This window comes from Myotis nattereri (assembly GCF_964212035.1).
Source record: "Myotis nattereri genome assembly, chromosome: 17".
Lineage (NCBI taxonomy): Eukaryota > Metazoa > Chordata > Mammalia > Chiroptera > Vespertilionidae > Myotis > Myotis nattereri.
The window spans coordinates 30708341-30734515 of NC_138092.1; positions in this window are offsets into that span (position 1 = coordinate 30708341).

Consider the following 26175-nt stretch of genomic DNA (forward strand, 5'->3'; position numbering starts at 1 on the left):
TGCTCTTTAGTCTCATTGGGGTTCTCACTACTGCTAGGAATTTTTACTTAATTCTTGGGGACACCTCTCCTCAGTATCTGTAGTAAATGCAAAAATATTTTTGTGCTTTTTTTCAAGTTACAAACATGGTTCCCAATTCCTCAGTCTGGACGATTCCTTCTAAACTAATCAGATGCAAGAGATCATTGATGTGAGAGCTGTTACTCCACCTCTTCACAGCATGATTACTCCCACTTGCTTCTTTATTTCCTATATTTGAGAGAATCTCTAATTGTGGTTCTCAAATTCTAGGAAATCACAGAGCCATCTGAAGAACAAAAATACAGGTTTCCTGTGTTCGCCTTAAGGATAATGATTAAGCAGGTTTGTAGTGGGCTTCAGGAATCTGAAAATATATGGGCACTCCAAGTGATTCTATTACAGGAGGCCCACAGATACGCTCTGAGAAACTCTGCTTAAGAGCCCAGGCTCACTTTTTCTTGGCCTCTGAATCTCATCTCTCCCACTAGAATTGCTGCAAAATGACAGAGCACCCAGTTAAATTTGAATTTCAGACAAATGACAAAGAATTTTTAGCATACACATGTGCCAAATATTGCAAGAGAAATGCTAGAAGAATTGTTGCTTATCTTAATTTCAGATTTAAATGAGCATCCTACGGTTTTACTTGTTAAACCCAGTCTTTGCCCTACTTAAGGCTTTATATCACCTTCCTTCTTTTCTCTCTTACGGCCTTTAGCAAACAGCAAATTACTGTCTGCCTACACATGTGCTTAGGGCTCAGATTTCCTCTATGCTCAGGAACACACTCATCTCAGACTTTGTTTCCTGCCATAATTTCTACTCAGATTTTTCCACACATTATCTCCCTATGATGATTCACCACTCTATTTATTTTGGATAGGCCTTTCATGTATATCAGCCTGCTTTCTCATACTCCAGATTTCTGATTATTAAGGTTCAGCTTCTTTAATGCTCGACTCAGTTGTGCTTCTAGAAGACCCCATAGACATTTCCATTATTGCAACTACTGTTCTCTCTTATAACAATGTGCTGATGAGTATGATTTCTCCATGAGTCCACCAGTTAGTTCCTTGGGGACTCAGCTGCTTGCCCAGTGCCTAACACAGGACCAATAGGTACTCAATGATTCTGAGAGATATTATAAATGTAATCCACCTTCTGTGTTAAGCCTTCGCTGCCTTCATCCAGCCATTGATCGCTTCTGGCCTTGGGTGATAATTATTTGTATACTTATTTCACTCACCATCTCTTAGTCCTTACTCCTAATGGCAAAGAGCAAGACTCATAGGTTCCTGTATCCATCTCCACATGTAAGTCACTGTTTTACAGCATATAGTTCCTCTGCAGCAGAACTCCCCTAACAGCTGCCATGCTGTGCTGGTGTGCCACAAATGGGCCACAGGAATATCAAGGAATGGATTTCCAGCAACCTGGGCCAGTTACTCCCATTTTTCCCAGCAGTCATTCAAACATTTAATTTCCCAAGTTTGCTATAATGTGTAAAGTGTAGTTCGACACAGTGTAGTGCTGCTCCAATAGCTGTTATAAAGGGCGTTGTATTGGTTTCTTATTGCTGCTGTTACAAATTACCACAAATTTGTTGGCTTAAAACAACAAATTTATTATCTTACAGCTTTGTAGGTCTGAAGTCAAACATGGGTTTCACAGGGCTGAAAACAAGATCTTGGCACCCTTAGAGAAAATCAGTTGATCATGGATGTACTTTCTATTCTATTTCACTGATGTGTACGTCTGTCCTTGTGTGGGTTACACAATGTCTTGAATAATGTTGCTTTGTGTAAGTTTTGAAATTGATTAACTACTTTGTTGTTAACATTTGAATAAATGAGTAGGTGATGGTTATTTACTAACATTTAACCTTGGGTTAGGTTTATAACTCTCCTATCAGTTTTTTTGCAGGGTCGTTCCAAAGGTTGGGTTGATATTCATGAAAACACTTGGTTTTATTTTATTACTGTAATGATGATGATGGTCACGCAAGGAACTGTGGTTCGGATTATGGATGATACAGAAGTAGTTAGGTACTCCGTCCTTAAAGAGATGTCAGCGTAGTTAGGGAGACACACATGCACACACAGAACTACCACCAATGCAGTCTACGCCAGGTGTCAAGTGCAGTTGTGGAGACAACGTGCTAAAGGGTTCAGGAGTCAAGTTTAAGGGAGGGCTGCATAAGAAGGTAAAGGAGGTCTGGACTCTGGGACTAAGAGTCCTATAGGTACCAGGGAACCTGGCTGACATTAATTACTCTCAGCCGGTGGTCGGCAAACGAAGGCTCGAGAGCCACATGCGGCTCTTTGGCCCATTCAGTGTGGCTCTTCCACAAAATACAGTCTCTTTCACAAAATACCGACTTGTGCACATGGGCCAAGAAGTTTCCATCGCACTGTACGTACGCGCCCACACATGGTATTTTGTGGAAGAGCCACACTGAAGGGGCCAAAGAGCCACATGTGGCTCGCGAGCTGCAGTTTGCCGACCATGGCTCTAAGGGATTATTCCACTGTAAGAAGGAAACTAAGATCCAAACAATTTTGTATTTTTCATGATAGCAAGTGGCAAATTTCAAATCTGATGTATTTGAGGGTTTTGACACATAAGTTGAAAATATTTTTAATAACACATCCTATTTACCCTCCTTTTTAGTTACAGGATTGGAAAATAAGAAAGACATCCTTAATTCAACTTCCTTTTTCTTCATTTCTTTGGTGGGACTCTGGTGTTTTTGTGGCCTTTGTTTACTGTTATTCCCCCCCCCCCACTTTTATTTTGGTTCCTTCCTCCCCATTTTGTTTATGATCAGAATGACTTCAGATAAAGAAAGAAGGCAACTAGAAACCAGGATTTTTGGCACAAAGGGGCAGATGAATGCCAGTGGTCTCAGTCAGTTGCAGTTTTTGATCAGCTATAAGAAAGAAAATGATGAAAAGGGGAAAGTGAGAACATGCGAGCAGTCTGTAAAACCTCTATCCAGCTCCTGACTCTAGGATCTCCAGGCACTGAGCTCCTTTCTCTGAGTACTTAGTCGGGATTTAAAGCTAAGAAAAGTGAGCAGAAGAACTGGAAAGTAGTACCTGCTTTTAAAAAAAATTTCCTAAATTGGTGTCATTAGCAGAAGCTTTAATGTGATGCTGGGAATACATTTCCTTTTAAGAAACATTTGCTGTACTGGCCGCTTTGACTTGTGGTTTATCTTAAAATGAGTCAACCTCACTGATATCTTAAAAAACACTTCAGTGTTACAGAATTAGCTTTCAACTCTAACCTGAGTACACATTAGTTTCCTGTAAATTTCTGTATAAGCTCAAAACCATTTAGAATACAGAACACTTGATTCTTTCCAGGCATAATCAATGGAATGCCATTTTTCTTCCAAGGGAGAGGTATGATCGAGATCTTTGTTCTCACAACAGGATGTGCTAGTACATATTATTGTATTAATATAGCATTGCATTCATGAGAATAATATCTTAGTGGTGGGGACAATTTTTTTCTGTGTATTAGGAGGGTCAATATCATTATTAGGCAATTAATTTAGCTGGAAAATTTTCACTGTAGTTCTTAGGTCAAAGAGTGCTGAAGCTCTGGGAGAGCTATCAGAGGTTTGCATGAAATTGCTTAGAAGAAAAAAAAAAGGTTGGCTCTATTTCTCTCTGAACCCTGCCTCAGTGATCTTCTAATTATTTTCAACATTCTCATGAGGTCAGAGACTCGTTCAGCTTTTGGTTGTTTTTTCTTGCACGTTATCCCATGGTCCGAGGCTTAGTCTATCGGGGGTCAGGATGTGAGCTACATTCAGGCATCTAGTATGCCTGTGCGGCCTTGCTTTCTGTATCTCCACCACAATGTATTCATCCTTTGCTTGAGTCCTATTTGTCTGAGGCTCTGCTAATTAATAATGAGTTAAACAGATAAACCCATTGAGATAATGGGTATCAAATGTTAGACCTTATGAGAGACATGAGCAGTAGAAATTTTAGACAATGTGCAAGTTTGTGAGGAATTTTCATTAATAATCACAGTGTATGTGAACTGATTAGATGATTCTTTGGGCATTTCACAGATGAGCCAGTGCTGGCAGTGACTTCAGTGGGAGCTGAGACTTGGAGAAGTTGTGACCATGACTCAGAGCAATTGTAGTCGGAGTGGCATGATCAGGAGCAGGCTACTCTGGCTGGTGTGCAACAGTCAGTGCAAATTTCAGATCTTTAAATAGTAATGGCAGTAATGAACATGACAATCAGTCATTATAAACACAGTTAGATGACATCATAAATAGACCGGGTATATATTTTTTTAGGTCAAATGGAAAAGAAGAAATGTAGATCATCTTAGTTGGTTTCACTATTATTGGTCAAACAATTGAAAAGTTTACAACTTTCAGTAAGCTGTGCTAGATGCGAGCAAAAAAAAAAAATGAAAAAATATAGAAAAATAAAGTCGGGAATAATTCACCAGTTTACTTAAGAGTTAAACATTTTAGTCTACCTGTTCTAAGTATTATTACAAGAACTATCAATTAACCTCACCATGTATTGCTTTTCTTTCTTTTCCATAGCTAATTTTGGGTGATCATATCCATGAGAATACTGTATTATAAAAAGTTTCCTTGTAGAAGAAGATTTACTCTACCTGGATATTGGGTTATGTGTTTTTAGTGTGTCATGGTGAAGGCAGTTTATGGGCTTGCCATTCATGGGAGTGCACCTCACTCCCCACCTGCCTACTCTCACCCTGCTCACCTTTCTTTTGCTTTGTCTTTGAAGTAGAGTGTGCCCAGTGGTTGGATCTGGCCACATCAACGCAGAGCATAGTGCCTTGGGTTACAGAGTATGTGGACTGAGACCAATATGTGTACCTTTCTACCTCTGATGATCATTTTCCAAAACAAAGGTGTGCAATCCATATTTCTATTACATGCATGGAGTCACATGCAGATATCAGCAGATATACTCAATCACAAGGATGACTTGTCATGTGAAGATAACTTCATTCATCATTGAAAATTTCCTAGGCCATCTCCACAGATACGTTGCACATTAATGAAACCAATCAACAAGGGTATACATACTATTGATACATAATCCTCAATTAATTTACTTATCATAATCTAGAACCTAAACTATTTAAAAATCATAATAAATTCACCTTAGGGAATAGTAGATTCCTCATGGACACAAAGGACCTGGACAATTCATATCACCAATTTTTTGGTTTTTTTTTAAATCTAATTCTAAAGCTGCCCGGCTTTTTGTGTGAAAACAAACTCTTCCAATCTGTCAGTTTGACCTTCCCCAGAATGACTTTTGTAATTAGTTTCAGGTGTACAGCATAGTGGTTAAACAATCACATAATTTACAACAGTGGTTCTCAACCTTGGCTGCACATTAGAATCACCTGGGAATCTTTTTAAAATCCTGATTTCTGGGCCTCATCCTCCGGAAATTCTGTTTCTTTGTTACTAATGTTGTGGCCTCACCCCATAACAAACAAACAGAATTTCCGGAGGATGAGGCCCAGAAATCAGGATTTTAAAAAGATTCCCAGGTGATTCTAATGTGCAGCCAAGGTTGAGAACCAGCTCTTTACAAAGTGGTTGACCCCATATTTTAAGTACCCACCTGGCACCTTACATAGTTATTAAAATATTATTGCCTATATTCCCTATGCTGTATTTTACATTCCATGACTATTTTGTGACCACAAATGCCTACTCGGAGGAAGGCATTGTGCTATCCTGCAATGGGCTTGTCAAGGAGAAGGCACTTCCTGTTGTAACTCCACAGCTGAGGGGCCTTAGGGCTCTGCGCAGCACTCTTTGGAAACCACTGAACTGAGTTTGCTCTGAGTTCCTTTCTAGATTTAAAATTCTCTGATTATATGGCCGATTAATCCTGCTCTTATATGACTCACCTCGTATCCAAAAGAATTACAGCAAACTATAAAGGTGTATTAAGCAACACATTTGATTTGCCAGTTTCCATACTTTCTGTATCAGAATGTTAGCAGGTCTGATGACATCACCTCTGGAGCCTATCCAGACTCCCCCCTTTTTCCACCCTCACTAGTCCCTCTCTAACCCGAGCTTGCAGTGCTGCAAAACCAAACACAGATGAGCACCAACAACATGCCACGGTCCTAAGGATCCTCTCTGCAACTCTACAAAGTGAACATTATCATCGCTTCCATCTTACAATGAGACGAAGAGGCACAGAGAGGCTCAGCCACTTGCCACAGGACGCAGTGCTAATACATGAAAACAGCATGATTCAAACAGGCTCCAGGGTCTATGCTCTCGTCTGCCAGGCCCCAGAAACTCGCCTAGCCTCCTACGGGTTCTCCCTGCTTCTACTCTTGGCCAGAGTGCCTTCAAAAATGTAAATAAGATCATGTTATTTCTCTTCTTAAAATTAGCCAGTGGCTGCCTGTTCCACAGAGAATCAAATTGTATGGTTTTCATTCTGAGGCTTAAAAGCTTCCCTGGATATTATGTCCTTGCCTCCTTCCTTGTCAGTTCTTCACACCACACTGTGTGGACGAAAAGGGGCGACTGCTAACCTGACTAACTCAGGCAAGGCCAGAAAGGCCTGCGCCGCGGCCTTGCAAACTCAGGAGACCACAAAGGATGGTCTGAAATTAAAACCTTAATTAAGAAGGAGCCCGTTGTCTTTTTGCGTCTAAGATAACATACCTGTGGGATGTCATGGCAACTTGTAACTTCTCCTTTTCCGGTCCCCTCAAGGCACAGCCCTGGCGAGACCACAGATTCCCTCTTTGTTATTGTCATCCTGCTAATTGTTGACTGTTAGCTTTCCTATACCCACCTGTGTGGAAGAAGCACGTGTCTATCATTTTGCTTTTTATCCAATCCTAAGGTTTCCCCACTTTGCTTACTCCCACCTCCCTCATCTGTCACCAATGGATTTCTGAAACCCACTCCTCCTTTGATTGTAATGTATAAAACAAGATGAAAAACTGCCATTCGCAGGAACACTATCTCAATACACTGGGATTCTGCTTCCCAGCAATTATGTATAGTTTGGCTCAAACAAACTCACAAAAATTCTCTACAGGTTTGAGTGTCTTTTTACGTTAACAGTGTAAACTGCATGGGAGCTGGGATCTTGTTGGTCTTATTTATTGCCATATGCCCAGCACGTGAACGTTACCTGTGCCATAGCTGTATTAAAAATACCAAGTAATCTACAAGAAGACCGTTCAGATCGAAGGTAGGCAGATAAGGACAAGAAACTATTTATTACCTGGGTCATCATTTTGCACTGACCCTTCTGGAAACCTTAAGCTCCAATGTACTAGGACAAGTGCCTTGTCATTTCTGTGTTTGCCAAGTCTTAGGTACCTCTTTCCTTCACAGAAATACATTTACATCAGGCCCAGGAAATTCATCTGCTCATGTCTATGTTCATACTTTTACTATTCAATAAATATGTAGGAATGTTATTGAGGAATGGGGATTGACCACCCTGTCTTTCATCTCTTAAACTAGTCACTTTACAAATTCAATATTTGCTTAGAAAAAAAAGGTGTTTGCATTGTCAGTGACTTTTTTCCTTTTTCTTTTGGTAACAAAACCAAATCTATCACAATGCAAAAAGAGAAGAATTTGATCTTCTTACTCTAGTGACTGATTCAACAAAGCAAGTATAATTTTTTTCTTTTCAATTACCTTTTCCCACTTCTCTTGGTGGGTCTTTCTATATACTATAAATATTTAAGTTAAATGTGATTTATAATCCCAGAAAAAAAACATGTGAGTAGCACTCCAGTGAGATTTTCACATATTCTGTCTCATTTTTAAAATGTAGGCACAGGTCTTTGAATGGATAATGCAAGATTCCGTCACTGTTGTCATGTTCATCGGTTCCTTATCTTTTTCCTAATGTGGCCTTTCCTGCTCTGAGCTCAGATTCCTTTATTTTCCCGCTTGAATAGGGAATAGTTTTCCGACTGTGACAATGATTCTAGGAGTTGTGATATGTATTAGAGAATTCTCTGGCTTTTTAATGTACTTTGGATCAGTCAGGTTTTGCCTCTCCACCAGGAGGTTAGACTGCTTTCCTTGTGTGATGGTCTCAAAAAAAAAGTCACTGACAATGCAAACACTTTTTTTTTTTTTAAGTTACATGGCATTATTTCCTTTGCATTCCTTTGGTCAAAGCATGTCAGAAATGAATGCAAAGGTGACTGGGGAGGTGGACTGCACCTCATGGGATGAGAAGCAAAAAGTTATATTGCAAGAAGGAGTGCATCCTGTGATGGCATGAATTCATAGCCACACCGTTCAATTTACCACCTTCATTTGCCTTTGCACAAATTTCAAGTCAAATAGTTCCTTTCTGTTGAATTACCAGAAAAAAAAACAACCCTCTAAAATCTACTGAATTTTATAGATTTGGGAAAAACTGAAGTGTTTTTGTTAATGTATTATCTATGTAACAGAAATCCAGCTACATTTTGATTAGTCTACCAATCCCTAGAGTTCCTACTCTCAACTTTGAGCAGTCACAATATTATTATCACCTACCAGTTGGACAAGAGTCAGGATTATAGTTGGGTAATGGATGAGGTACTCTTTAGGATTTGTTCACATAAAATAACAAAACTTTTAAGTTGCTCTAGCCAGTTTGGCTCAGTGGATAGAACTTCAGCCTAAGGACTGAAGGGTCCCAGGTTCGATTCCAGTCAAGGGCACATACCTCGGTTGCAGGCTCCAGGGCAAGTGCAGGAGGCAACCAACCGATGTTTCTCTCACATCCATATTTCTCTCTGTCTTTCCCTCTCTCTTCCACTCTCTCTAAAAATCAATGAAAAAATGCCCTCAGGTGAGGATTAAAAAAACAAACAAACAAAAAACCCATTTAAATTAATTTTTCTGTATGGTATCCTATGTAATGAGAGGAATATGCTAATTATCCATTACGCCTTAACATGACAACCAATCTACAAGTGGTGGAGAGCTAGAGCAGGGTGGGGCCCTGGGTGGAGAGCTACAGGAGGGTGTGGCAGTGAGCTATGAGCAGCAGAGAGCTACCAGCGCCCATGGGTGGGTGGCCAGCTGAGGCAAGCTGCAGCGAGCTACTCACGCACAGATTCGTGCGCAGGGCTAGTAGTAAGACAATAATTGAGTTTCATTCTTTTGCACATGGCTTTTCTGTTTCCCCAATACCATTTATTGATGAGGCCATCCTTTACCCATGTTATATTCTTTGCTCCATTGTTAAAAATTGATTGACCATATAGGCACAGGTTTACTTCTGGGCTCTCTATTCTGTTCCATTGATCTACAGGTTTGTTTTTATGCCAGTACCATACTGTTTTAATTACCATAGTTGTACAATGTAGTTTGAAATCAGCATGTGTGATTCCTGTGGCTTTGTTCTTCTTTCTCAGATTGCTTTGGCTATTCGTTTTTATTGTTGTTGGGTTTTTTGTTTGTTTATTTGTGTGTTTTTGTGTGTGTGTGTTTCCCTACAATTTTTAGATTACTCGTCCTATTTCTTTGAAAAATGATATTGGAATTTTAATAGGGATTTCATTGAATCTGTAGATTGCTTTGGGTCGTATAGACATTTTAACAATATTGATTCTTCAAATCCTTGAGCATAGAATATATTTCCATTTATTTATGTCTTCTTCAATTTCATTCATTAATGTCTTGGTTTTCAATATACTGGCCTTTTACCCACTTGGTTAAATTTATTTCTAGGTATTCTATTCTTTTTGATGTAACTGTAAATGAGATTGTTCTTTTTATTTCCACAGCTTCTTAATGCCTAGAAAAAAAGCAACATTACTTGGTATTAAAGTCATTTTCTATTCCAAAGTAACTGTAAACAACTTGAGTCATCATAACAGATGGATACTAAAATGAAAGGCTTTCCAGACCTTGAAAGTACTTCTTGGGCGGCAGCCACACCTCTGGTTATCGCCTAGGGCATGAGAGGCTGTGCCAAGGCACCTGAATTTTGATGCATATTGTGCAGGCTCTATAGCTTGTCCCTTGCTGCAGCGGCCTGGAATATTAAAAACAAACAAACTTAAAACTTTTTTTCCCAATATTCTTCTTTCTTGCAAATAGAGTCTATGTCTATACCATGGGAAAACTGATATATAAGGGTGAAGAGAAATTTCATATTTTTCTTTTTCTAATACTTCATTCATTTTCTTGTTATAAACACAACATATACTCATGTTCTCATTATAGGGCTTTGGAAAATATATACCGATACAGATAAGGAGAAAAACAGCAACCCTCATTTAATTCTATCACTCAAAGGCAAACTGCTTTATTTTCTATTCCTCCTTTATCTCATATGCTTTCTCCAGCTACTGACCTATTTGTTTCCCTTTACAGAAAATGTCCTCAAAAGAAATGTTCTTTTTGTCTGTTAATCATCAATTCTTGTTCTCTCATGAACTCATTCCAGTCTTGTTTACACCGCACCCTGAACTGCTGGCATTCCGGTCACAAATGCACTCCTGGCTTCTAAATCCAGTGACCAGTCCCCAGGCAGGATCTGACAAATTTGTTGACTACTTCCTGCCACTGTTTTATTTGGATCTCAGGACTCCACTCTTAGGTCCCCTCCCACTTGTCCAGCTACTGCTTCACAGTCTTCTTAATGTTTATTGCTTCCTCATCTTTCCCACCTGCAAACAACAGGACAGCTCAAGGTTCACCTCATCCCTTGTGTGACCTCATCTAGCCACATGGCTCTGAAGATCCAATATCTTCAGCTCTGACTGCTTCGCTGAACACTACACTCATGTTTCCTGTTGGCTATCCTTTTCCATCCTTTTATTTGTTTAATTTTCAACCTACTCGTACCTTTACAGTTAGCATGCTTCATGTAGTTCAGCATTGCTTTTTTTATTTATCCAATTTGACATTTGTCTTTGCATTGGCTTGTTTAGATCATTTCAATTTATGTAATTATTGATATAGGTATATTTATACCTAAAAGTATGCTATTTATTTTCTATTTGTTCCATGTATTCTTTTCTCAGTTTTCCCTTACTTCTCTTTATTACAGATTAAATATTGTGATTTTTATGATTTCTATTTCATTTTGGGGGGGGGTATTAGCTAAGTCATTGTATTATTATTTTAGTAACATATTGTTAATTTGGGGGTAATTGTTTATGGATAAAATGTAACAAAGGTATATATGTTTTAGTAGATTTCCTAATATAAATATATAGAATTTGGCCATTTTTTTTAATAAAATAAAAATTAGGACAAGCATATGTTTATAAAAACTAACAGAACAGAAAATAATAAAATAAAAAGTAAAATTTCATTTTCATTGTTTTAATATCTGACGAGGCCCTTTCCCAAAGTTAAGCATTATTACTGCTTTTGCGCACCTTTTATGTATTTGCTGAAAGTTTTGGTATACAGTTTTATTTCACCACTAGAGGCCCGATGTGCGAAATTCACACAAGAGTACGCCTTCCTTCCTCCACCTTCCAGCAACAGTTTCCCTCTGGCACCTGGGACCCAGGCTTCCCTCGCAGCCCCAGCTTCATCTGGAAGGTCACCTGGAAGGATGTCTGGTCTAATTAGCATATTATGCTTTTAATATATAGATAGATTTTTAACCTAGTTTCTTGGAGTAGAGCATAAATAGTTTTGCTTTATGATTAAACATGGGTGTGTAGCTTATTCTATATTCAGTATTTATTTTTTATTTTTGGGGTAACTTATTAATTATCAAATGGATAGTTTTGATATTGCATTATATTTTTATGTTAAACTGTTAATTAAATGCAAACATTTAAATTATACTCCGACTTCTTTAGCTTTGTTTTGAGATTTCTCTATTTAATTTTTAATAAATTGTGAACATAAAAATCTAAGTGGCCTGGTTCTTTCCTGACTTTTGAGGGTCTGTGTTTGGAGTATGTGTCATAAGTATTAAAGCTAATAATACATAATACCTCAATTAAAGAGTTTAGATTGGGCCTCGCAATTCTACTAGCTGAGGCCATATTTTGAGTTTGTTTTTCTTCTATTCATATGCACGTGTACATATGGTAGGCCTGAGATAGTGGGATTTTTTTCAACTTAGGCTGCCTGTAGTTAGGCACGTGAACTAAACACCTCTGTATAATTTGCCTTCTTTAGTAGCGTTTACATAAGGGATGTGTTTTGATTTGTTTTTGTGTATCAAATACTATGTTATCTGGGCCAAAAACATTTCACTGGTAGAATTAGACACTGTAAGCACAGCTGATTTTTAGGACTTCTTTGGGCATCTGCAGAATTCTGATGACTATTCACTAGGCATTTCATCTCTTCATTGCCCAAATTGAGACACCTTCTATCTTAAGCCTAACTTTATATAAAAAGTATATCTTGTTTCCTACTGATGAAATAAGTACCAAAAAATAAAATAAGACTAGGAGATATGTCTAATGAAAATCTTTATATTTATAAAATGTATATATAATTTTAAAATTAATTTAAGCCAATACCCACCCATGTATAATTGGGCCAGATCCATCATTTTAAATTTGATCAGAAATTGTTATTTATTTCTGAAGAATTATATATGGTTGAATATTTTTCTTATTTTTACAAAAAAGGATTTATGGGATAAATTGTATGTTAAGATTAAGACATAATGAGGGGAATTAATACCTGATTTAAACTTGCACTAGGGAAATTGAATCTAAAATGAAAAGTGATAATTTTGGCTAAATTTTAGGCATAGTCCATGAAGACACTTTCTAAAAGTTCTTTCAGATGTTATAGAGTTTCTCCTATTTTTTAGGCAATATATTAGTTATTTTGAGAAATTTGCTCATTTTATACTTTTAGCACTTCTATATTAGTGTTAATTCCATTTCACAAAATACAGGACCGACAGGGGTGAGTCATACAGCTGGGAAGGTTGAAAGGCTCAGAGTGTAACCAGTTCTGCCTGAGCGAGAGGCCTATGCTTTCCCTAGACTCTAGAGCAGCGGTTCTCAACCTGTGGGTCGCGACCCCTTTGGCGGTCGAACGACCCTTTCATGGGGGTCGCCTAAGACCATCCTGCATATCAGATATTTACATTACGATTCATAACAGTAGCAACATTACGGTTATGAAGTAGCAACGAAAATAATTTTATGGTTGGGTCACAACATGAGGAACTGTATTTAAAGGGCCAGAGGTTGAGAACCACTGCCACCACCCCCACCACAATTCACTCATCTTGATATGCAGCCCACTGCTCTTCCCACAATTCCTAGCAGTTAGTGACTGGAAAAGTTAGGCATGGCCATTTGCTAACTTTCGAATGACCAGACATCCATCAGAGGACTCTGTGTCATCGGTCCACTCACAAGGCCACACACCACCATCCAACCTTATCAGACCTTCCTGGGAAATGGATGAACGTTGGAAACACTGTTTTCCTTCCCCAGGCCAAACTCAAAGCTGTCTTCTTCTTTTATTTTTTTTTTAATATATTTTATTGATTTTTTACAGAGAGGAAGGGAGAGGGATAGAGAGTTAGAAACATCGATGAGAGAGAAACATTGATCAGCTGCCTCCTGCACACCTCCTACTGGGGATGTGCCCGCAACCAAGGTACATGCCCTTGACAAGAATCGAACCCGGGACCTTTCAGTCTGCAGGCCAATGCTCTATCCACTGAGCCAAACCGTCAGGGCTCAAAGCTGTCTTCTTAGTTCATAGAGTTAGTTGGATAAGGGATGAAATGTTAATGGGTCACATCACCCAGATGGCTGCTGCTTCCTTCCCCCTTACTCCTCACACCTCTCCAGGCCTGCTGGGTTGAATGCCTGAACTTTGCACTTCCCAAAGTGTTTTGAGGAACTAATATGTTTTCAAAGAAAAGTGGATCTTGTGGTCAAAAGGTTCCGGAAGCAATCAGGTAAATAAAGTTTAGTAGGGTTGGGGTCTTTACTGTGTTATGTGCTGTATTCGTTTCTAAGGGAGAAAGTTAGTGTGCAGGATGCCCTGGCTTTATCCGACCAAATTTAGCTGTTTCTTTTTATAGAGCCTTTAAGGAGAATAGTATTCTATGTAAGACACTTTCAACATTTTTTATTTAACCTAAAAAAGAGATGGGAATTTCTTAGGCCCTTGTTATATGAGGTGGGTTGGGGGGGGGGGGCGGCATATTTTAGGAAGGTCCTCCCTTGGAATATTTGGGTTGATATCGAATTAGTTATATCTGTTCTTGAGGCTGCCCTACTTCTTTTTTAAAATTGTTATATATTTTTATTTATTTTATCTTGTTAATATTATTTTGGAATTACAGTTTACATTCAATATTACTTTCTGTTAGTTTCTTGTGTACAGCATAGTGGTTAGACAATCATATACTTTACAACGTGTTCCCCCTGAAATATCCAGTACCCACCTGGCACCACACACAGTCATTGCAATGTTATTGCCTGTATTCCCTGTGCTGTACTTTACATTCCTGTGACTATTTTGTAATGACCAATTTGTACTTCTTCATCACTTCACATTTTTCACCCAGCCCCCCAACTCCTCTCCCCCCTGGCAAACATCAATTTATTCTGTGCAACTATGAGTTTGTTTCTGTTTTGTTTGTTCATTCACTTTGTTCTTTAGATTCCACATGTAAGTGAAATTATATGGCATTTATCTTTCTCTGACTGACTTATTTCACTTAGCATAATACCCTCTAGGTCTATCCATACGATTGCAAATGGTAAGATTTCATTCTTTTTATGAGGCTGCCCCCATTTCAGATACTTTCTTTAGTATCAAACTGGGCTGCCCTTTCAGAGGAAACTTTAGTGCCTCTGGCTAAGAGAGGTAGGAAAGTAAGAACCAGAACCCAAACCTGGGAAGAGAGGCTGAACCCATGACTGAGGTTCAGAACGCAGGTGAGCCGATCTGGCATCATTGATGAACGAATGCTGGCTCGTGGTTTTTGTCTTCTGGGAGGGCTCCATGGAAAAGGTGAGTCCTGGGCTCAGTGTGGTAGGAGGGGAGACTTTGGCAGAAACATGCTAAGAAATCCTCAGGCAGAGCAGGGAACGTGAGGCTGGAAATGGTGAGTCATATCCTTAGACAATAGGCAATTGATCTCTGCTTCCCCTCTGTCTAGGCACGTCTAATCGGGATTATTCTCCTTACAGAAGAAGGACAAGCATGGCAAACAGGAGGACGTCCACAACCTCCTAAATTGTTCCCCCGAACTCATTTGATATCCATGCAGACTTACTCCTAAGTGGGCACATTCATACCTTAAAAATATTGCTGGTAGAACAACCATATTAGAATAAGTGAATATTTGTAAATTCAAAATTGGGTTCTTGAAAGTTAAAAAAAAAAAAAAAAAAAAAAAAAAAAAAAAGATATCCAGGGGCAATAGCCCTACCACCAGAGCCTTAGAAGCAGCCAAATGGAAGATGTCTTTTTCCTCTGGTTTCTAAAAAGCCCAGGAGAAGGAACAAAGGGACAGGACTCCCTTGTCTCACCCCTCCTGCCCCACCCTGCCTGCTCCTGCCCCCTCTCCCCGCCCCCCTGCTCTCTTCCTTCTCACAGAGCTCTCTGGTACCAGGCTGGCAAAACACTGATGCAAATTTTCCACACTCGGGCAAACAGGCCTTTTAAATAAATTGGATCACATCATTGCTTTTGGTCAACACCTCTTTGGTGGCTTTCGACTGCCTTTAAAATAATGTTTAAACTTCTCACGGAGACTGCTGAGCCCAGCCCACCTCCCCAGTCTCATCTCTCTCTGTTGCTGGCCTTGATTGTCCACCTTGAACTTTTATGCATAATTATTCTGGAGCTCCGACCTTTCTCTTATTCCATCAGAGGCAGGCAAACTATAGCCCACAGGCTAGCTTTATCTTGCTTTAAAAAAAAAATTATATCTTTTTATTGTTGACAATATTACAGGTGTCCCCCTTCCCATCCCTTTACCCCTGCTACCCAGCCATTCTTTGAACGAAGCAAAAATAATTTTTATGTATTTAATGGGTTATAAAAATTTGTAGCACAGATCAAAGGTGACATACAAAGCATAAAATATTTACTATCTTGCCCTTTACTAAAGTTTAACTCCTGATTTAGATTATTTTTCTCCACTAGCCTATTGTAGATATATTCTTTCCCTCATGTACCCCAATTTGCAATTATATTGTTACTAGAGGCCCGGTGCACCAGTGGGGTCCCTTGGCCTGGCCTGCGCCCTCTCTCAATCCAGGACCCCCAGGGGTACATGAGACTTCTGATTTCGGCCTGATCCTTACAGGCCAGGCTGAAGGACCCCACCAGTGCACAAATCTATGTGCCAGGCCTCTAGTATGCATATAAGATCTTTGGTTAATCTCTTCCCGCCCTCTCCCCTCCCCCCTTCCCTCTGAGAGTCATCAGTCTGTTCCATGTTTCCATGCCTGTGCGTTGAGTGTCTGCCCCCTGGTGGTCAGTATGCAACATAGCTACCGGTCGAACAGTTGAATGGTCAAATGCTCACTTAGGCATATATGTGTATATATATATTAGTGTCTTCACTGGCTTGCTGATCATCTACTTCTCCTCCTGCCTCCACGAAGACAGGGGCCATTCTTGTGTGGAGTCCTAAAGAGTAGAACCCAGTACATCACACATGTATTGCCACAGTGAGTGCTACATACATGCTTCTGACTCACTTTCCAGTTCAGCTTCTCAGATATCTTTTGAAGGCTGGTGCTCCCTGCCTGTATTATATACTAGGTGAGTTTCATTCCTGAGTTTACCTTCCTTTAGGTAGTCATGTATAATTTCTATATCAGGAAACCCAGTCCAGTTGTGGGAATAAAGCTCAGACCTGTGAATCTGACCCTGTGTTCCTAGGGCTGTGCAAATGGATACCTACCGGGAGTTTCCCGGACTGGCCGGTATTCCTGTGGGAAATTGGGAGGCTGGTCCCTGTGGCAGGGCAGTAACAGCCTTGCAAGTTGGGAGGAGACCATTCTCATGTTCGTCCAGGCACGGATGGTCTGTCTGGTTGAATCCTCTGTTGCTGGAACCTAATAAAGAGGAACATCTTTGAAATTTAGAAATTGGATTACGGCTGATAATTGTCTCTCTATAACCATGGAAGGTCCATGTTAATAATTCTTTGCAAGGCTATTCAAAGATGACATCTGGTTAAGCATACATTATGAAAGTCAGATTGGTTCAACAGAGACTTTATTAATTTGTTACTTTCCCTGAGCAAATGTGACTGCACATTTGTTTAAATATTTACAAATGTATGTGAATGAGCAGCAGAAAGAAGTAAAATTAAAGCCAAACAGGACACATGTTTTTATAGAATGATTGGGTTTCATTTGCTTTGTTGTCCTAGGAGGAATAATGCCGTACAGAAAATGTGATATGTTCAAACTGTGCTTCTCATAGTCACTGATTGAAAAGGGACAGTTCCATTTTCTACAGTGCAAAAACCAAGTCATTCTTATTAAAAGGTCACAGGAAACTGAGGAGAAATGTCAGGCACACAGACTGACCTATTCAGAATATAATCAAGCTTGCTTTAAAAAGACAACATCTACATTATGAAGGGGAGAGATCTGATTGTGTTCTCTGTGCTTTTGGTAATGCAGTTAGTGTCGATAAGACCTTGAGACAATCTTGCCCTTCAGAAAATGAGTGTTTGTGGTGGGTGTGGGTGGGTTGGAGGGGATGTCATGATGTAATGTGGCTAAGATCATCTCTTCAGCCACTGTTTCCTTTTGAATTATTGAACGTACCCTTTCTTTACAAGATGCACTTTTTTTTCCCCCCTCCAAGATAACTTTGCACTTTAATTTCCACTTGGGCTAATTCATTTCATAAAGGGTTGATGAAGGTGGTCCCATGGATCCTGCAGCAGATTGACGGCTCCCTGGCTCCAGTTGTCTGTTTGCCCCGAGTCTGAGTGCCCAGCAGAGGCACCATCTCTGCTGACTGCCCTCCTCCCGCAGGCTCCCATTCCATTTCAAGAGACCAGCTGTAAAGGCAAGATGGTTATTACGTTTTCATGCCAGTTCCTCACTGGCCTCTCTCCAGATTTCTCGTATTTAGGGCTTGATTTTGCTGGCTGCTTCATTCCTGTGTGCACAGAGCTCCCATTGACTTCATTATGACAAACAGAATGATGATAAACTTCAATGGTAAACAGAAGGGTTCTTCACTTCAGTGGGAATTCTGCATGGATGAAGAGATGCGGCCCAGGAAAATCAGCCCATTTCATATCAAATACATAAGCATAATAGTATCTGCACTGCCAAGTCGGTGTCATGTGACATATGTCTAAGAGAATGTGGGCGCTAGAGACTCTGCTCATATGGTTACCCAATTGCCACCTGATGGTGACTACTTGATTTCTAAAATCCTGGTTGGAAACTTGGAGTTGCTTCCATTTCCCTCTGACTAGGATGGATCTTTTAGCAAATGTCTGCACACACATGTTCTTTAAGAAACTGATTTTTTTTTTTCTTGAGAGGATGGATCACAAATAAGGTCCACTGAAGCAAGTGACTTACAGAATTTGTAATGTTTGCCATTTCTCGTTGGTTCAAATGATCATGGCCACCACTTTTCAATATATTTCCTCCTAAGCCAGCAATATAGTCAACTAAAATCATGTGGATGATGTTGCCATGTTAAGTATTATGTTCTAACAGGCAGGTTTATTTAGGCATGCAAATTACTTGAGTCAAAATTATAGCACATATTTTTAATTGCTATTGATTGTCTATAAAATAGTACTTTGTTAAAATAGAAATATTGTCTTCGCTAAAATTACTTACTCAGTATATTTTTTAAAAGATGAAACCCAAATTAGAGTTTGATATAAAGAAATAAAAGAACTCAGGTACTGTAATGCTTATGTTTTGTGAATACTGGTTAGTCTAGATCTATTTTCCCACAAAGATTGAATAAATTTAGCTGCTGTATATCTTTCTTGTCTTAGGTGAAGCTTCCCACCTCCCTGTTAGCATGTCCAGGCAATGAACAATTTATTCAGGTTATTTTTTCTGTTACAGATTTAAAATTTTTTTTAAATTTACTTGATTCTTCCTCTAACAGAGAAACCTGAGAGCTTTCTATATACAAGCATTAAGGGAAAGACCCTTTTTGCCTTGAGGTTTTCGACTTTCTGTTTTCTGTTTCTCCTTGACATTTTAAATATTTTTTTCTTATTATAGGTTTCTTAGAAGCTATATTCTATTTATCCTTATTCCCCCTACCTAAGTATCGTGTCATTGTTATCTTCTTTCTGGTAATTTGTTTAATCTAAATGTCACTGGAATATTTACTAACAGCCAAAAACTTTCTGGATACTTTGCAACTTGGTCTCTGGCACAGATTATATTTTTAGAAAGAAAACCTTTTTTTAAATTTTTTTTTTTTTTACTTTTCTAGTATTTAACTTCTGAAAACACATCTGAATAGATTTTAACAAAGAAGTTTCTTCAAGAAATATAAAGTGACTTCACTACAAAACTATTGTGTGGCCTAGATTCAAAGGCTTCGTTAAAAGCAACAAAACTATAAATAAATAACTGATTCGTAAACAGATATTTCCCATTTTGCATTATACAATTAAGTGGGAGCAGTGAAATATTGCTGAGTAAGTATTAAGAAAAATAACTTGGAAATTTGAGTGTTTAAAGTAGTACAGCATAATTTTCTCAAATACAAAGGCAAAATTTCCCCCCTGGCCCCCTGTTCATTTGACCTATTTTTCAAGAAAAATTTAAGAAGCCAATGAGAAAATACATTTTAAGATATATGCTTATTTCCCTATAGATAAAGTGAAAGAAATAAACTGGGGGGGGGGGGGAGAGACAAGAATTAAAATATTTTGCTATCTTAAATTATTAACATTATCTTTGGGGGTTGTAACAATTCTTTGTACCATTTCAAAGCGCATCACAATTATTTTACTCCACAATAGCACTATAAGTAAAAAAGGAAGACAAAAACAAAACGATTTTTATGTGTGTGTGAGAGAGATAAAAGATATAGTGTGAGGCAGTGAGAGAGTGGTCATTTTATGAAGTATTATGTTTTGGAAAAATAAGCCCATCAAACAAATGACCACCTGGAAAGGTGAGAGACAAACAGGGATAATGACTCACTGCAAATACAGCAAAGAGCTCACACAGATTAATTTTCAAAGAGTCTCCAAGAGATTTGCAAAAGTCATGAAGAGACTGTTTATGACACGGTTATTGCAGCATTGATTATAATAGTGAAAAAATGGAAATCTAAGTGTTCAGCATCACTGAAATGGTAGAGCAAATGATGGCCTGACTCCTCGATGTAACATCCTGTAGCCATGTTGCAGGAGTCGTAGAGGGCTTATAAGCACAGCGCAGATGCTTCTGCTGTGACCATCGGGAAAAGCAGAATGCAAATTATCCACAAGGGAGGGCAAGCGAAGTGTTACTGTTTTTGTGTAAGCAAAGCATATGAAAATGCAAAGAAGACACACTCGAATCTGAATGAGAGTTTGAGAAAAAGTCCTCAGTAAGCCAACATTTCAACCTCATTTAAGGAAATGCTGGGATTCTGCTAAGCACGAGGGTGGTGGGAAGGGACCAGGACTGTGCAGGGAGGAAGTGGGCTGAGGCACCTGGGGAAAGGCAGAGGCGTGGGGAAATGTGTGAGAAGTTTGGGGAAGTGACATATCACAGGATCTGTGAGAGCTGTGGTAGGAGAGGTAGGGAAGTTAGGATGGTGTCAGACTGAAAGAACCTGAATGTCCACTAAGAATTCCAGACTTCACTCAGCCAAGAAGAGCCAGCCGGGCTTTCTGAGAAGACAACGGACATGGTGATAGAAATAGAAGCAGAGGAATGGAGAGCTGTGTGAAATTTATCTATTGTCCATTTTTGAAATTGTTAGTAAATCATATATGCCCGAGTCCCTTGATTTTTCCCCCCACATTTTGAGCTTCATTTGTAAAAGCATTTTAAATAGAAATGCAAATTTGATAGAAAAGCACTAACAAAGAGAGGTGCCACATACTGCTGCCCCTTTTGTTTCAATGCCTCTATTTCCTTAATAAGACTTCAAAGTGAGCTAAGGCTGTCAGCACCGGCTTTGAATGTCAACTCTGAGCATTTCAAGTCACTTCACCCAAATGAGCTTCAGTTTCCTCATCTATCACCAGTTATAGTTATTATTGACTAACGATATAAACACCAAACAGGGCTTGTTACATGCCAGGCACTCTTATAAAATGTGTTCTGTTCTATTTTTTTTAAACAATTATAACTAGAGTAATTCTCCTAGGAACTAGAGCGGTCCTGATTTTACCTCTGTGTGTGTGTGTGTGTGGTGAGGAAACTCAGGCACAGAATGGTTAGTAACTGGTGACAGAGGAAGATTGAGGGAAATCTGATGATTAAAAATTAAATATTACAAAGCAGAATTTCACTATTACTTTATTATAGTTAATGCGAAGAAAACGAATCTTATAAAACTTACAGTGTGTTTCCAGTACCTAGCAAAGTGCCTAACAGGGTAGGCAATCAAGGAATGCTGAAGAGTGCGTAAATACGAAGGCAGCAAAGTCCTTCCTCCCTTCCCACTGGCCTCCTTCCCTGTCCTCTGCTTAGTTATTAGGTCTGCACTTATTTCTCGAAGGACTGTATGTCCTAATGATAACCAGCCATGTCAAAGAACTAAAAATAGTCTAAGGAGCGAAGTTCAAGGAGTTAAGGGCTTTTTCTTAGCAGTCAGCTTTTCCCAGAACACCATGCTCTCCACCCCTTTCCTCTCCCTGTGGAATAAGCTTCAGCAAAGCTAGATGCTGCAAGTGTTTGGCCTTTAAGAAACCTACCTTAGGCACACAATGCAATCTATAGATGATGCATCATAGAATTGTACACTTGAAACCAATATAATTTCATAAACCAATGTCACCCCAATAAATTTAATTTTAAAAAGCATACCTTAGTGAACCAATCTTTGAGAACAGGACTTTAAAAATGGTTTCCTAAGCTCTTTGACAAAAATCATAAATGATATCATACTCATATGTGTGATGCTGATGTTATGTCAGATGAAAGCCCACATTTCTTTGCCTTGTGCAGGAAAAACAGGAGTGAAATAATACTGAAAAATGAAATATTTCCCCAAAGCCCCAAAGTACACAGCTTGTATTACATACATACCATAAGGGCGAAGCGAAGAAGGTAACTCTCTAGAGACAAAGCTATTTATGTACAACTCATCATGTATGCTTATATCTGCAAAGAAACAAATGTCTTTGCATTTCTTACATGGTGTTCTTTTTAATATGTTATAGTATTTAGTTACAGTGAAAATAAATATTCAACATTAATGGAAGTCAGTAGAAATTCTGTTTATAAGAGCCTATTAATAGACCACTTGTGCAATTAGGGAATACAGTCCTGTTGAGTAGAAACATAGTAATTAAGTGTCTTCAATGTGACCACACAGTTAAATTGGAATTAAGAAGCAAGGCGATTAAAAAAATCCGTACAGGTTTTTGTGTACCTGGAAATAACCTGATACATAGAGCATACATATGTGTCATTAATAAGTGCATTTTTACTCTATTATTTGAACCTCTAATGACATCTCACTACAGTGATGGCCCCTGGAATCTATTTCTGGGATTAACTCAGAGATGAATGCTTTAAAAATAAAATTATTTTAGAATCAGTGACTAATGAGTTCTGATCTCAAATCCCTGTTTTCTCTTGATCATTTAAATTCTTAATTTTTTTTTGCACATTTTCAGGTCCATTTTACCTTTCTTGAACTGTGGCCCCTAGAACTATGAGAAATGCTGTCAGTAGAGGCGCTCTAGGATTTGCTTCATTCTAATACCCCACATCATGCCCATCATTTGTTAGCCTTTTGGGCTGCAAAGATGCCCAAAGTTTTCCTGATATTAAGACCTAGTATCCCTTCCAGGCTGTTACCATTTTATTATGAATAGAAACTTCCTATCAAGGAATTCAAGTGCTCATCCATGGCTAGTGGTTCTGTGACTCAAAATGGAGGTAGCCTCACACTGGTGGGTAATTGCAAAGCCTGGCTCATCGAGTTGCCTGGGAAATTTTAAGATCCTCTACCTCATAGGAGGCATGGAGGAAATATATAATATTTACCAAAACCCAGCTTTGTGCATACTCACAGGCTGGTCTTTTGTGATAGATCATGGGAGAAATCAGAGCTAAAGTATGTCAGTAGGTAATTAATGAAGCCTCAAGGGAATCTCATGAATCATAACAGTATCAAAACCTATTTCTTGAGCGTTTATAATGTTCTACTTACAATCTGCCTATCATCTGTCTATCAGTTATCTATCTATCTATCTATCTATCTATCTATCTATCTATCTATCTATCCTTTCTTCTTTCTCTTTATGTATCTACTAGAGGCCTGGTGCATGAAAATTTGTGCACTCAGGGGGGGGTCCCTGAGCCTGACCTGCGTCCTCTCAGAGTCCAGGACCCATTGGGGGATGTCCACCTGCCGGCTTAGGCCCGCTTCCTGGACCTAAGCCGTCAGTTGGACATCCTTAGCACTGCTGAGGAGGCAGGAGAGACTCCTGTCACCGCTGCTGTGTTCATAGCCATCAGCCCAGCTTGTTGCTGAGTGGAGCTCACCCTGTGCGAGCGCACTGGCCACCAGGGGGCAGCTCCTGCATTGAGTGTCTGTCCCCTGGTGGTCAGTGCGCATCATAGCAACTGGTCATTCCTGGTCATTCTGCCGTTAGGGTCAATTTGCATATGACCCTTATATTATACTAGAGGCCCGGTGCACAAAAATTTGTGCACTGGAGGGGGGGGGGAGGGGAAGGGAGGGGTCCCTCAGCCCGGCCTGTGCCCTCTCGCAGTCTGGGACCCCTCGGGAGATAATGACCTGCTAGCTTAGGCCTGCTCCCGGGTGGCAGAGGGCAGGCCCAATCCCTAGGTGCAGGCCCTGGTCGGGCTCAGAGCAGGGCCGATTGGGGAGTTGGGGCGCCGCCCCCTGTCATGCACAGAGCTGCAGAGTGATCAGGCGTTTGGTCCCTGCCCCCTGTCATGCTGATCCCGGTGCTGGGAGGTCTCCTTGCTCCGCTGATCCCGGGGCCAGGACCCCTCTCGCTCCGCTGATCCCGGGCCAGGAGGCCTGTCTGCTCCACTGTTCCCGGGGCCCTGAGGCCTCTCTGCCCTGCCACTTCAGGGCTGTTTGGCTTCACTCCGCTTGGAGCCTGAGTATGCAAATTAACCACCATCTTTTAGCTTCTATAATTGAAACATTGTATCTTTTGGAGTTGTTGCTTCAGGAGCTCAGAGCCTCCCAGCTGCAGACAGGGAACCTTGGCTTCCTCATGATGGGGCAAGCAAGCCTCCCTGTTCACATCAGCTGCCTGGCTGCCAGTTAATTTGCATATCTCGCTGATTAGCCAATGGGAAGGGTAGCGGTCGTACGCCAATTACCATGTTTCTCTTTTATTAGTGTAGATAGGACTAGAGGCCCAGTGCATGAAATTTGTGCACTGGAGGGGGGGAGGGTGTCCCTCAGCCCGGCCTGTGCCCTCTCACAGTCTGGGAGCCCCACGATTGATTGCCCACCTGGCCGGGGCTCCTTGATGGATTGCCCCCACAGAGGGAGGCCCGCCCACATACCTCAGCACGGCCACAGGGTAGTCTGGGCCTCCCTGATTGTGCCCCACAGAGGGAGGCCCCGCCCACCTGCCACAGCCAGCTGGGACAACTGTGCAGACCCCTGATTGATTGCCCTGATAGCCTGTGGTCTGGGCCTCCCTCTGCAGGGCGATCATGGGGCGAAGGCCGGGCCCTCGACCAATCGCATTGCACCCACCTTGGCTGGCCTGGCACCAGTGGGTGTCATAGCATGGTTGTCTGGAAGGTCGTCTGGATGGTTGTTATGCTGTTCAGTTGTTTGGTTGATTTGCATATTACCGTTTTATTATTTTAGAAGATATATGTATTGTGTGTGTCTCTATATGGTCTGATTCTTGTAAAAAAAAGCAAATAAGCTGCCATGTTATCATCCCCTTTTAAAGAAGGGGAAATGTGGTTTGGGGTTTCAATAGCTTGCACTATTAAGTCACAAGGGAGAGATTTGAACCCAGGTCTGTCTGCTTGCAAAGGCTATAACTTTTTCATAATATCTGTGCATGACACATATATTTGACACTGTATCACAGAAGCTGAGTCTTGATTATTAAAACCAACAATTACTGATATGTAGAGAGCAGGCCATCACTATAGCTCTCCATATACACAACTATACATATAATTAATCTACAGGTCAATTGCATTGATTGGGATTGCATTGAATATGTAGATTGCTTTGGGTAATAATACTGTCTTCTAATTCATGTACATGGGATATATTTTAATTTTGTGTGTGTCTTCTTTTTGCAGCTTTATTGAGGTATGATTGGCATTTTGTGTTTTCTTTGATTTCTTTCATCAACGTTTGGTAGTTTTCAGTCTACAGGTCTTTCACCTTCATAGTTAAGTTTATCTCTTAATATTTTATTATAAACTTCATACTTTATTTAGATTTTCTTAGTTTTTACCTAATGTCCTTTTTCTCTCCCAGAACCCATCCAGATAATAATGCATTGCATTTAGTCATCATGTCTCCTTTGGCCATCTTAGCTATGTCAGTTTCTCAAATTTTTCTTTTTTTGGTGACTATCACAGTTTTGAGTGGTATTGGTCAGGTATATTACAAAGTCCCTTAATTGGTATTTGTCTAATGTTTTCCATGATTAGAATGAGGTTATGTGTTTTTGGAAGAAGGACCATGGAGGTAAAGCATCATTTTTATCACATCAGATCTAAGATATCTATTATCAACATGACCAATCATGGATGATGCTGATTTTGGTCACCTGGCACAGGTAGTGTTTGTCAGGTTTTTTCCCTGTAAGGTTACTCTATTTTCCTCCCTTTCAGACACTATACACTTCATAATGAAGTCTCTATGTACAGCTTTCAGTTAAGCAGTGAGTAGAAGTACCTACATAACTAATTTGGAAATTTTCTGTTTCTTAACCCCCATTTATTTATGAAATTATTTATTTACATTAATATATATGCAAGAATATTTATTTTATAGTTTCATTATAATCCAAT